The sequence below is a fragment of the Scyliorhinus canicula genome, chromosome 17, assembly GCF_902713615.1.
Source record: "Scyliorhinus canicula chromosome 17, sScyCan1.1, whole genome shotgun sequence".
Lineage (NCBI taxonomy): Eukaryota > Metazoa > Chordata > Chondrichthyes > Carcharhiniformes > Scyliorhinidae > Scyliorhinus > Scyliorhinus canicula.
The window spans coordinates 81,290,450-81,302,972 of record NC_052162.1 but is presented as its reverse complement, the minus strand read 5'-3'; the positions used below and the strand labels follow the sequence as shown (position 1 = coordinate 81,302,972).

General features: G+C 49.5%; 1 protein-coding gene across 3 annotated transcripts in view; it reads left to right on the top strand.

Annotated features, from left to right (window-relative positions):
- The window catches only part of LOC119952392 (5-hydroxytryptamine receptor 2A-like), a 344,511-nt gene that overhangs the window by 238,283 nt on the left and 93,705 nt on the right, over positions 1-12,523 (top strand). The window contains exon 1 of one of the 3 annotated variants that reach the window (XM_038776112.1): positions 601-635. The exons of the other annotated variants lie outside the window; for them this stretch is intronic. The gene's annotated coding sequence lies outside the window, so the exon portion shown is untranslated. Of the gene's footprint in view, positions 1-600; positions 636-12,523 lie in introns of those variants that run through there. 3 annotated transcript variants of the gene reach the window in all.

Below are 12,523 nucleotides of genomic sequence, written 5' to 3'. Positions count from 1 at the left end.
TTTTGGCCCTTCGAGCCTGCTCCGCCATTCATCACGATCATGGCTGATCATCCAACTCAATAGCCTAATCCTGCTTTCTCCCCATAGCCTTTGATCCCATTCTCCCCAAGTGCTATATCCAGCCGCCCCTTGAATATATTCAAAGTTTTAGCATCAACTACTTCCTGTGGTAATGAATTCCACAGGCTCACCACTCTTTGTGTGAAGAAATGTCTCCTTATCTCTGTCCGAAATGGTTTACCTTGAATCGTCGGACTGTGACCCCTGGTTCTGGACACACCCATCATTTGTAACATCTTCCCTGCATCTACCCTGTCTCGTCCTGTTAGAATTTTATAAGTCTCTATGAGATCCCCCCTCATTCTTCTGAACTCCAGCGAGAACAATCCCAGCCTAGTCAATCTCTCCTCATATGACAATCCCGCCATCCCTGGAATCAGTCTGGTAAACCTTTGCTGGCCTCCCGCGAGAGCAAGAACATCCTTCCTCAGAGAAGGAGACCAAAACTGCACACAATACTCCAAGTATGGCATCACCAAGGCACTGTACAATTGCAGCAACACATCCCTGCTTCTATATATTGGTTGATAAAATAGGAGGATAAAAAGTACAGCATCCAAGTATTTTTGATCATTGTGAGTGCTTTACTTCCCTACTTACTGTATAGTAGCAGATCTTTTTAAAAGTAAATATCCATGTGTGACTGATCCGCATTGCATTTGCTACTAAAATTAATGCATTTGGTTAAAGTGGGGCAAAGGGAGCTGTTGCTCCTCATGTATTTCTATTCGTCATCAGATCCCCGACAGTGAATGTTAAACCTTGTTCCTTTAGTTCATATCAGCCAACAGTTAAATTTATGGAGTCCTTGAGTTATGTTTGCAGCTTGAAAAGGGAAGATATACAGATGAAAAAGAGGATGGGGGCCAAGTATATATTTCTGGAGAATTCCAGATGTTATGTTGCAGGCGCGTGAAGGCAATGCTGTGGCTGTGGTTCAGATGGGTAAAAATGGAACCAACTGAATGTCGCTCCATTCAGCTAGACATCAAAGGAGAATGGTTTAGAAGAGGATGGTGTGGCTGACAGCATCACAGGCTGAAGAAAGGCCAAGGAGGATGAAGCGAGGTCATGCATCAAGGTCACATACAAAGGGCAGCACGGTGGCCTAGTGGTTAGCACAACCGCCTCACGGCGCTGAGGTCCCAGGTTCGATCCCGGCTCTGGGTCACTGTCCGTGTGGAGTTTGCACATTCTCCCTGTGTCTGCGTGGGTTTCGCCCCCACAACCCAAAAATGTTCAGAGTAGGTGGATTGGCCACTCTAAATTGCCCCTTAATAGAAAAAATAATTGGGTAATCTAAATTTATAAAAAAAAAAGGTCACATACAAAACAAGCCATTTTCATATTTGGCTTGCGCCCTTTTCACGTTGTCGCAAAGGCAGAGAGTTATGTGAAGTCGAGCGCAGATTTGGAAGGTGATAATGTACTCGAGGTCTTAGAGGGGCTGGTTCAGCGCAGTGGGCTATATAGTTGGCTTGTTAAGCAGAACAGTGCCAGCAGCGCGGGTTCAATTCCTGTACCGGCCTCCCCAAACAGGCGCTGGAATGTGGCGACTAAGGGCTTTTCACAATAACTTAATTGAAGCCGACTTGTGACAATAAGCGATTATTATTATTATTATTATTATTATAGCACAGGAAGTGGGGGTTTTAAGGATAGAGGGGTGAAGGGTGACTCTTTTGAAGAATTGTTGGACAGATTTTTGATCTACAGGACTCAAATGTTATGAAGGTTGGGAGGGGATGCACGGCAAGCAGGAAAATGAAACTAATCAAGGCCATAAACAGATCAGCCATGATCTTATTGAATGGGCTGAAGGTCCAAAGATTCTAATGCTGCTGCTATTTCTTATGATCCTGAGACAAAAGTGATTAAAGCAGTTTTTAACAACAGATGGATTGTATGTAAGGAGATGGGGGCATTTACGATGTCAGCCAGGAAGGCACATTAGATGAACATTGGCTTAATAGTGGTGGGGACAAAGGATCAGGATTTGGGTTTTGTGGACAAGTTGAGCTGGGGTAGAGAGAAGGACAGGTCAGGGGTTTGGGCAGTGGTAGCTTGGGGCGAGATTTTGCTTGGTGAGCAAGAGGAAGCAGGTGAAACCACAGAGGCTTTTAAACTGTTGCTCGCAGTCTTAGTTGGAAAAATAGTTTCAATGGCACCTCGCATAGCTTCCTGTCTTATCTTTCTTCCCTGATCGTTGATAGTCCATTTCCTTCCCTTGCTAACTCATTACTTACAGGGTATATGCTTTCCAGGAATAAGATGTCATAGCAGAGATGGGATTTAACTACAAGAGTGGAAGCTTATCAGGTTTACAAAAGGATAAATGGGCCTATTAGATAAGTATTAATTTTGCACAGTAGAATTTTGAATATCATAACGAATCATCTAAAATTGAAGCCATATTAGTTAAAATTAAAAAGTAAGATCAGAACTGTTAGTGCACTGCAAGTGCATTATAGCAAAATAGTCAAAAAGAGAAAGTATTTCAACAAAATAGAGAAAAAATCTGAAGTACCAGCAGCATAATAATGGGAGACTTTGGTCATCTGGTTAGACTGGGGTAAGAATAGTGTGAGGAGGAAGAACCTCAAACTGATTTTTTGGCAGACAAGGAAGGCAGCATTGAGGCATCTGGTTCTAGGATGTGGAGCTGAACTTTCATCCTCAAGGTGGTTACCACAAGTCGGGAAAATTTCTGGCTGGGCCCCCATGTCTCAGAAAGTGCCAGGAAGGACGGTAATTTCAGTCCAGGGGAGCAGGTGTGGGCATGCAGTCAGGCCAGCTAACCCAGGAACAGGTTTGAAGGCAGCCACAGGGGTTGTCGAGTGCCAAAGCGGGCTGTTTGAAAGGCCCGCCTCAATGTTGTGGGAGTTCATCCGAGGTATAATAAAATCAGAAATGCCCTCCAGCCTTCAACCCTCAGACACCCTCCCCTCTCCACACACACACCAAGCCCAAGGCCTCACCCATGCCCACCCATGTCCCCAGCTAACCATATAGCACATTGTGCTCTGTACGAACCCTTTATGTACCCCATACCAGACACTTCCAGAACCATTCATCCACTTTGCACTGTATAGAACCAATGAACCTCAGTAGGATGTGAAAAAAAACAACTTTAAAGAAGACCATTCATTCATTGATAACTTTCCACTTTGTTAAAAATGAAAAAAACTTATTTTTACTATGGGCCAATAAAGGATCAATCATCCAAACATTTTAATGTATCAATAATTTTTTTCATAGATTTTACAGTGCAGAAGGAGGCCATTCGGCCCATCGAGTCTGCACCGGCTCTTGGAAAGAGCACCACACCCAAGGTCAACACCTCCACCCCATCCCCATAACCCAGTAACCCCACCCAACACTAAGGGCAATTTTGGACACTAAGGGCAATTTATCATGGCCAATCCACCTAACCGGCACATCTTTGGACTGTGGGAGGAAACCGGAGCATCCGGAGGAAACCCACGCACACACGGGGAGAATGTACAGACACCGCACAGACAGTGACCCAAGCCGGAATCGAACCTGGGACCCTAGAGCTGTGAAGCATTGATGCTAACCACCATGCTACCGTTGAGGAAAGACAAAGTGGAGGGGGGGGGGGAGAGGGGCACTGTTGATGGGTAAGGGACAGTTAGGAGACTGGAGATGGAGATCAGATGACGGTCGGTGCCGAGGGGCGGATCAAGTGTGTTGCGGAACACCGGCTAGGAGCTGGTCTAGGAACGGGTGGGGATAAGAAATAGGAAACGCAAGAGGTGGGGGTAGCTTGTAGGTTCCCTAACAATAGCCACACTGTAGGCAGGAGTAAACAGGAAAAAATAAATGGGGCATGTAAGAAAGATACTGAAATAATCATGGGTTGCTTCAATCTATATGTAGATTGGGTAAATTAGATTGGCAAAGGTAGACTGAAAAATTTGTTTGTTGAATATATTTGCGACGAACTTCCGGTGGCGGCGATATCCGAGTGAGCCACACATTCGGTGGGCTCTCACTCCGGCGGGCGTTTAGGGGCTGATTCCCCGCGATAGCGGGACCACAGAGCTGAAGGAAGGCGGCAGCGAAAGTGATGAGGAGCGGGCTGCGGCACATGGAACAGCGGGAGTCCAGGAGGCAGAAGAAAATAGAGAAAAAGGGACAGAGACAAGGACCTGAAGAAACTTACCTGGAACCTAAGATGGCGGACACACGGACCCTGGACTGAGCAATCCAGCAGGCGCTGGATAACATGCTCCAGGTAATGAAGTCCAGTTTTGAAGCGCTGAAGCGGGACAGCTTGGACACAATCCAGAAAGTGGTGGATCAGCTGAACCAGAGGCTGGATGCGCAAGATGTTAAAGTTAAGGAGCTGGGAGAGGCGGTGGAGGAGCAGGCGGATGCGCAAACGGTTGCGGCGCTAGAAGTTGACGGGCTGAAGGAGCGGCAGAGAAGACTGCCAGACAGAGTGGAGGAGCTGGAGAATAGAGCCCGCAGGAACAACCTGAGGATGGTCGGCCTCCCGGAGGGGGCTGAGGGAGCTGATGCCGCAGCGTTTGTAGCAGACCTATTGATGCAGCTGATGGGGGCCGAAGCCTTTCCACGACCGCCGGAGCTGGATGGGGCATACAGAGTGCAGGCGAGGCAGGGGCGGACCCCCCTGCCCGATGGTGATTAGGTTCCACAGGTTCGTGGACAAGGAGCGGGTGCAGCGGTGGGCAAAGAGCGCCAGGAGCAGCGCGTGGAACAACAGTGTCCTTCGCATTTACCAGGACCTAAGCCAGGAGGTGGCTCGGCGGCGAGCAGCCTTTAAGAATGTCAAGGAGGTGCTGTTCAAGAAGCACGTGAAGTTTGGTCTACTGTTCCCGGCTCGTTTATGGGTCACGCATCAGGGTCAACACCACTACTTCTCCAAGCCTGAAGAAGCGATGGACTTTGCGAGGGATCAGGGGCTGGTCCCGAAAAGAGGCCCCAAGGACGCGAATTAGGGCCCGAGGACTACCGTGGGAAGGTACGCCGAATGGGCCTGGACTGCTGTTCAACGGTTTGCTGGGTCAAAGGTGCCAAGCGGAACATTTGGGACTCTTTCCTTTGTTCATGGACATTGGTTTAGGTTTTTTAAATTTGTTTTTTCTCTTATGTTTTTGTTTTTTCCTATTTTTTCTGTTTTTTCCCTTTTGGGCGGATTTGTACTTTTTGTGCAGCTCGCGGAGGACACTGGAGCCGGCACGGTAACGAAGGGGGGCCGGTCAGCAAGGGGGGCCAAGGACGTGGGTTGGGGGTTTTTTTATTTTTGTTTTGTTGATGGCAATGCCTTTCTGTGCCAGTGAGTTTGCTCCAGTGGGTTGGAGAGGGGGATGGGGCACCGGGGAGTGGGGAGGAGGACGGGGAAACAATGGGAATGAGACAGGAAGGCGCCGGAATGTTGTGTCACCGGGCTAGCAGATTGGCTAGTCAAGGGAGTCAGGTGGGGGGGGGGGGGGGAGATCACAGCCAGTGGATGGCAGGGGTGGGGGTATCGGGGGATGTTGTTGTTGGGGGGGGGGTTGTTCTGCTGACGTGGGAGGGACTTGAAATAGGCACTGGAAAGGAAGTCGAGGGTGCAGGCAGCCAACAGGCGGGCCAGGAATGGCGCGACGCACGGGCCGGGGGCCGGCCCGAGAAAGGCTATGGCTGACCAGATTGGGGTGGGGGGTGGGTGGGTTGTGCCTGACCAGGCTGATCACCTGGAACGTCAGGGGACTGAATGGGCTGGTTAAGAGGGCGCGGGTGTTCGCGCACTTGCGGGCTCTGAGGGCGGACGTAATTATGTTGCAGGAGACACATCTGAAAGTGTCTGACCAGACCAGGCTAAGGAAGGGCTGGATTAGCCAGGTCTTCCACTCGGACTTGGACTCAAAGTCCAGGGGGGGTGGCAATCATGATCAACAAGCGGGTGCAATTTGAGGTGGAGGGCATAGCCGCAGACAGGGGGGGCAGATACCTGATGGTACAGGGCAGACTGGAGGGGAGAAGAGTGGTGCTGGTGAATATATATGACCCGAACTAGGATGACGTGGACTTAATTAAAAGAGTGCTGGGGAAGATCCCGGACCTGGACTCTCGCAGGCTAATATTGGGGGCGGACTTTAACATGGTCCTTGACCCGGCTTTGGATCAGTCATGTCCCAGAACGGGTAGACTCCCAGCAATGGCAAAGGAGCTGAAAGGGTTTATGGAGCAAATGGGGGCAGTGGACCCCTGGAGAGCCAGACAGCCGACAGGAAGGGGCTACTCGTTTTACTCGCACGTCCATAAAGTATATTCGGCAAGATTTAGGATGTATAGGATGGGGAAGGAAACTGCAGGGAATGGGTACAATCGAAATGTGGAGCTTTTTCAAGGAACAGCTACTGCGTGTCCTTGATAAGTATGTACCTGTCAGGCAGGGAGGAAGTTGTCGAGCAAGGGAACCGTGGTTTACTAAGGAAGTTGAAGCATTTGTCAAGAGGAAGAAGAAGGCTTATGTTAGGATGAGACATGAAGACTCAGTTAGGGCACTTGAGAGTTACAAGTTAGCCAGGAAGGATCTAAAGGGAGAGTTAAGAAGAGCGAGGCGAGGACACGAAAAGTCGTTGGTGGATAGGATCAAGGAAAACCCTAAGCCTTTCTTTCTATAGGTATATCAGGAACAAAAGAATGACTAGAGTAAGATTAGGGCCAATCAAGGATAGTAGTGGAAAGTTGTGTGTGGAATCAGAGGAGATAGGGGAAGCGTTAAATGGATATTTTTCGTCAGTGTTTACACTGGAGAAAGACAATGTTGTCGAGGAGAACACTCAGGTTCAGTCGACCAGGCTAGATGGAATTGAGGTTCAAAAGGAGGAGGTGTTAGCAATTTTGGAAAATGTCAAAATAGATAAGTCCCCTGGGCCAGATGAGATTTATCCTAGGATTCTCTGGGAAGCCAGGGAGGAGATTGCAGAGCCTTTGTCCTTGATCTTTATGTCGTCTTTGTCGACAGGAATAGTGCCGGAAGACTGGAGGATAGCAAATGTTGTCCCCTTGTTCAAGAAGGGGAGTAGAGACAACCCTGGTAATTATAGACCTGTGAGCCTTACTTCGGTTGTGGGTAAAATGTTGGAAAAGGTTATAAGAGATAGGGTTTATAATCATCTTGAAAAGAACAAGTTGATTAGCGATAGTCAACACGGTTTTGTGAAGGGTAGGTCATGCCTCACAAACCTTATTGAGTTTTTTGAGAAGGTGACCAAACAGGTGGATCAGGGTAAAGCGGTTGATGTGGTGTATATGGATTTCAGTAAGGCGTTTGATAACGTTCCCCACGGTAGGCTATTGCAGAAAATAAGGAAGTATGGGATTGAAGGTGATTTAGCGGTTTGGATCAGTAATTGGCTAGCTGAAAGAAGACAGAGGGTGGTGGTTGATGGCAAATGTTCATCCTGGAGTTCAGTTACTAGTGGTGTACCGCAAGGATCTGTTTTGGGGCCACTGCTGTTTGTCATTTTTATAAATGACCTGGAAGAGGGTGTAGAAGGATGGGTTAGTAAATTTGCAGATGACACGAAGGTCGGTGGAGTTGTGGATAGTGCTGAAGGATGTTATAGGATACAGAGGGACATAGATAAGCTGCAGAGCTGGGCTGAGAGGTGGCAGATGGAGTTTAATGCGGAAAAGTGTGAGGTGGTTCACTTTGGAAGGAGTAACAGGAATGCAGAGTACTGGGCTAATGACAAGATTCTTGGTAATGTAGATGAACAGAGAGATCTCGGCATCCAGGTACATAAATCCCTGAAAGTTGCCACCCAGGTTAATAGGACTGTTAAGAAGGCATATGGTGTGCTAGCCTTTATCAGTTGGGGGATTGAGTTTCGGAGCCATAAGGTCATGCTGCAGCTGTACATAACTCTGGTGCGGCCACTGCTGGAGTACTGTGTGCAGTTCTGGTCACCACATTATAGGAAGGATGTGGAAGCTTTGGAAAGGGTTCAGAGGAGATTTACTAGGATGTTGCCTGGTATGGAGGAAAGGTCTTACGAGGAAAGGCTCAGGGACTTGAGGTTGTTTTCGTTAGAGAGGAGAAGGATGAGCGGTGACTTAATAGAGACATATAAGATAGTTAGAGGGTTAGATAGGGTGGACAGTGAGAGTCTCTTTCCTCGGATGGTGATGACCAACACGAGGGGACATAGCTTTAAATTGAGGGGTAGTAGATATAGGACAGATGTCAGAGGCAGTTTCTTTACTCAGAGAGTAGTAGGGGTGTGGAACGCCCTGCCTGCAACAGTAGTAGACTCGCCAACTTTAAGGGCATTTAAGTGGTCACTGGATAGACATATGGATGAAAATGGAATAGTATAGGTCAGATAGGCTTCAGATGGTTTCACAGGTCGGCGCAACATCGAGGACCGAAGGGCCCGTACTGCGCTGTAATGTTCTATGTAATGTTCTATGTTCTATGTACTAAGCAGGGATTGTATAAGGGAGGTAAAGAACACAGAATATTCGGCAATTACTATCTCAGACCATGCCCCGCAGTGGGTAGACCTGCAGATCGGGGGAGCGAGCTACCAACGCCCGCAATGGAGGCTAGACGTGGGACTGCTGTCGGAGGAGGGGATCTGTGAGAGGCTTCGGAGATGTATGCAAAATTACCTGCAGGTGAATGACACGGGGGAGGTCTCAGCGGCGACCCTATGGGAGGCGCTAAAGGCAGTAGTGCGGGGGGAGCTGATTTCAATTGGGGCCCACAGAGCCACGGCAGACAGGGCAGAGATGGATAGATTGGTCAGGGAAATTGGTCGGATAGATGAAGAGCACGCGGTGTCCCCGGGGGAGGTTTTACTCAGGGAGAGGCAGAGACTACAGGCGGAACTGGGGGCACTATCCATGAGTAGGGCCATGGAACAGCTTAGGAAGGCGAGGGGCGTGGTGTACGAGCATGGGGAAAAGGCTAGCAGACTGTTAGCGCAGCAACTTAGGAAGAGGGAGGCGGCCAGGGAAATAAGTAGAGTGATGGATGGGGAGGGGCGCAAAGTGGAGGACCCGGCAGGATTGAATAAGGTATTCCGGGACTTCTATCGCAAGATGTATACTTCGGAGCCGCCGGAAGAACCGGAGGAGATGAAAAGATTTCTGGACAGGTTAACCTTCCCAACAGTAGGTGGGGGGCGAGTGGATGAGCTGGGGGCCCCGATTAGAGTGAGGAGGTATTGGGGGGCCTAAAGGCCATGCAGTCGGGGAAAGCCCCGGGGCCAGATGGATACCCAGTAGAGTTCTATAGGAAGTTTTCTGAGCTGGTGGGCTCGGTCTTGGTGAGGGTTTTCAATGAGGCAAGGGACAGAGGGACCCTGTCGCCGACAATGTCACAAGCCACCATATCACTGATATTGAAGCGGGGTAAAGACCCGGAGGCGTGCGGGTCCTACAGGCCAATCTCCCTGATTAACGTTGACGTCAAGCTCCTGGCAAAGGTACTGATGGTTAGAATGGAGGACTGCGTACCGGAGGTGATTGTGGAGGACCAAACTGGGTTCGTGAAAGGTAGGCAGCTGGCGGCCAACCTGAGAAGATTACTTAATGTGATAATGATGCACCCGGCGGGCAGGGAGGTGGAGGTAGTGGTGGCGATGGACGCCGAGAAGGCCTTTGAACGGGTGGAGTGGAAATATCTATGGGAGGTGCTCAGACAGTTTGGGTTCAGGGAGGGACTGGTGGATTGGATCAAATTATTATATCAGGCCCCGAAGGCCAGCATCAGGACTAACAGAGAAGTGTCGGAGTACTTTAGGCTGTACCAAAGGACCTGACAGGGCTGCCCATTCTCCCCGCTGCTGTTTGCGCAGGCCATAGAGCCGCTGGCGATTGCGCTGAGAACCGCAGAGGGATGGAAGGGGATGGTGAGGGGTGGGGTCGAACATAGGGTCTCTCTTTACGCAGACAACCTGCTCCTGTACGTGTCGGACCCAGTGGCCGGGATGGGAAGTAGACTGGGAATGTTGAGGAAGTTCGGCCAGTTTTCAGGATACAAATTAAATACGGCCAAGAGTGAAATGTTTGTGGTACAGGCAAGGGGCCAGGAGAACAGATTGAGAGGGCTACCATTTAGGCTGGTTGAGGAAAATTTCCGGTATTTGGAAATCCAGGTGGCACGAGACTGGGGCAGGCTGCACAAGTTAAATTTGGCCAGGGTAGTGGAGCAAATGAAGGAAAGGTTTCGGAGATGGGATGCACTCCCGCTGTCGCTGGCAGGGAGGGTGCAGACTGTAAAGATGACAATCCTCCCTAGATTTCTGTTTGTTTTTCACTGCCTCCCGATCTTTGTCCCACAGTCCTTCTTCAGAAGAGTTAACAGGATGATCATGAGCTTTGTCTGGGCGGGAAAATCCCCGCGGGTAAAGAAGGCGATGCTGGAAAGGAACCGCAGCGAGGGAGGGCTGGCTTTGCCGAGTCTGATTAATTATTACTGGGCGGCCAACATCGCTATGATAAGGAAGTGGATGGTGGGTACGGGGTCTATCTGGGAGCGGGTGGAGGCGGCTTCGTTCAGGGGCTCCAGCTTGGCAGCCCTGGTCACGGCTCCTCTACCGCTGCCGCCGGCCAGTGCTCCACCAGCCCGGTAGTGATGGCGACCCTGCGGATATGGGGCCAGTGGAGGAGGCATGTAGGGGAGAGGGGGGCATCGGTTTGGGCGCCAATCTGCGACAACCATCGGTTTGCCCCCGGGAGTATGGATGGGGGATTCCGAGTATGGCGGCGGGCGGGGGTGGGAAGGGTGGGCAATATGTTCCTGGAAGGGAGCTTTGCGAGTTTGAGGAGCTTGGAGGAGATATTTGGGCTGGTAAGGGGAAATGATTTTAGGTACCTACAGTTGCGGGACTTTGTCTGTAGACAGGTCCCATCTTTCCCACACCTCCCGCCAAGGGGGATCCAAGACAGAATAGTCTCTAGGGGGGAAGAAGGGGAGGGTAGAGCCTCTGATATTTATAAGGTGCTCATGAGGGAGGAAGGTTCCCAGACGGAGGAACTGAAACTTAAATGGGAGGAGGAGCTAGGCGGGGAAATGGAGGACGGGCTGTGGGCAGAGGCCCTGAGTAGGGTAAATTCGACCGCGACATGTGCCAAGCTCGGGCTGATTCAATTTAAGGTCGTTCACCGGGCCCACGTGAGGGTGGCTCGGATGAGCAAATTCTTTGGGATAGAGGACAAATGCGCTAGGTGCGCGGGAGGACCAGCGAACCACGTTCACATGTTTTGGGCATGCCCTAAGCTTAGGGGGTACTGGGAGGGATTTGCGGGCGTCATGTCCCGGGTGCTAAAAACAAGGGTGGAGATGGGTCCAGGGGTGGCAATTTTTGGGGTTTCGGAAGACCCGGGAGTCCAGGGGGAGAAAGAGGCCGATGTTTTGGCCTTTGCTTCCCTGATAGCCCGGCGACGAATACTATTGGCGTGGAGGGACTCAAAGCCCCCGAAGACTGAGTTGTGGCTTGCAGACATGTCGGGTTTCCTGGGTATGGAAAAAATTAAGTTCGCCTTGAGGGGATCTGTACAGGGGTTCGCCCGGAGGTGGCAACCTTTATTGACTTCTTTGCGGGAGAGTGAGCGTCAGCAGGGGGTGGGGGTAGAGTAGAGTAGGAGGGATAAAATGGCGGGTAGTACCGGTGGGAGAGGAGCGGGCTTGTGCAGTATGTTACAATTGAAGTATTGAATGTACGTGCATGTTTGCACATTTTTGCCTTTTTGCTTTCTTTCTGTTGATGTCTGTAACTGTTTACAAAGCCAAAAACTACCTCAATAAAATTGTTTATTAAAAAAAAATAATATGTTTGCGACAACTTTTCAGAGCAATGGGGCAGCACGGTGGCCTAGTGGTTAGCACAGCTGCCTCACGGCGCTGAGGTCCCAGGTTCGATCCCGGCTCTGGGTCACTGTCCGTGTGGAGTTTGCACATTCTCCCCTTGTCTGCGTGGGTCTCGCCCCCACAACCCAAAAATGTGCAGAGTAGGTGGATTGGCCATGCTAAATTGCCCCTTAATTGGAAAAAATAATTGGGTACTCTAAATTTATAAAAAAAAAAAAAAACTTTTCAGAGCAATAAATTATCGAGTCAACCTGGAAGTATACTATTCTAGATCTGGTAACATGCAATGAGACTGAATTAAGCAATATCCCATGACAAATAAGCCTTTATACAACAACAATCATAACATGGTAGAAGTTTGCATTCAGTTTGTGGGTGAGAAGTGTGGGCTTAAGACTAATGCTTCAAACTTAAATAAAAGTAATTATAAGGGTATGAAGTTAATTATAATGGTATGCAGACAGAGCTGGCTAAATGTAGGACATTATAGTTGCAGTGGCAAACATTTAAAGAGACATTTAATAGCTCTCAGAAAAGATATAATAGTAATAATCTTTATTATCACAAGTAGGCTGACATTAACACTGCAATGAAGTTACTGTGAAA